The 1,374-nt window shown below is 52.3% G+C and overlaps 2 protein-coding genes across 2 annotated transcripts in view; both read right to left on the reverse strand.

Moving 5' to 3' along the window:
- The window catches only part of LOC104290097 (beta-crystallin B3-like), a 369,903-nt gene that overhangs the window by 224,721 nt on the left and 143,808 nt on the right, over positions 1-1,374 (reverse strand). The gene's annotated exons all lie outside the window — the stretch shown is intronic.
- Positions 1-1,374, reverse strand: part of MYO18B (myosin XVIIIB) — a 76,246-nt gene that overhangs the window by 59,748 nt on the left and 15,124 nt on the right. The window lies entirely within an intron of this gene.

Here is a 1,374-nt window from a genome sequence, read left to right on the forward strand (position 1 = left end):
CCCCTGCCGTGCCTTGTTTCCTCCCCCCTGACGCTTCCCCTGCCTCTTCTTTGATCTACTCAAACCAGCATCTCCTCCCAGCCTGGGTGGAGACACAGGGCATGGGCTGCTCCTGCCCTGACCTAACGAACACTGACCGGTGGGGCGGGATGAGGTGCCGCCCTTCCCACGCTTGGCCCCGTCCTGGCACTCATTTAAAGTACCACATCTTCCTCCAAACGTGTTAAGTTTGATGGACCAGTTGATTTGAGAAGTGGCTAAACTGGCACGTGACGCCAACACCGAGGACAACGTGAATGTCCAAAGCCCCGGCGGCTGCGCCGTGCCACGCCGTCTGCGGCGCTCCTGCCGGGGATCTGCCGGTGTTCAGCTCCTGATGAAATCTCTAAGAGGAACCAGAGCCCGTAACACACGTGATCTGAGAAGCAGACATCAAGGGGGTCCTTGGGAGAAACAGTGATGTTGTTTACTTCTTCAAATGTTGCTTGCAGCCATTTCCAGTGTTTCAGATAAGCACCGCGGGGGAGTCCGGCCCTGAGAAACCTCCGAGATTGTTTTTAATGCGTATTTCTGAAACAGCCATTGCGTTGTGTTGTGGCAGGCTGCTTCAGCCAGATTAAAGGAGATGCATTTCTCCTCCCCAGCGAGGCACCGAGGACACCGGCACCTCCACGAAAGCACAGGGTTGAACGAAGAAACAACAGCATATTTATGAATTGCTTGCAGAATTTCACACCAGCACCCCGCTGCAGCCGGAGCTGAAAAGATTCCCATTCGCCACCAACTCGCTGAGGAAAACGGCATTTTCGCAGCTGCACTGAAATATCCCTCTTCTGGATCGTCGTTGCAATGGTTGAACAGGCTTTGGTGGGCTGGTGTGGAAAATAAAACCAGCCAAAACAAAGCTACCTTTAAAGGGAAGAGGGGACCCGGGACACATCCCGAGCTAACGCTGTTATTCAGGAGAATCAGCAACATTTTGCCCTTCTGTCAGCCCTTCGAGTACCATCAGCAGTTTCCCCTTGGAGTGTGGTTGTTAGGAATTACAACAAAAATATTCTGCAGGTTAAATAACCGCAAGTTAAAATAAACCTGCAGCGACAACACGGAGTATTTTGGGCACCAGCTTTTCTGTGGATGCTGACTTCAACAAACCGAGCTGCACATCAGAACTGAGAAAACTGAACGGTTTGGGGGCCTGATCCTTACCCCGCTGTTAAATTATTCCGTTTATCTGAGATAATTTTGGATTTACAACACCTGAAGAATCACAGGATGGGTTGGGTTGGAAGGAACCTTAAAAACCACCTCATTCCACCCCCCTGCCCTGGGCAGGGACACCTCCCCCCAGCCCAGGTCGCTCCAAGCCCCGTC

This window comes from Charadrius vociferus, unplaced genomic scaffold (assembly GCF_000708025.1).
Source record: "Charadrius vociferus isolate BGI_N301 unplaced genomic scaffold, ASM70802v2 scaffold567, whole genome shotgun sequence".
Classification (NCBI taxonomy): domain Eukaryota; kingdom Metazoa; phylum Chordata; class Aves; order Charadriiformes; family Charadriidae; genus Charadrius; species Charadrius vociferus.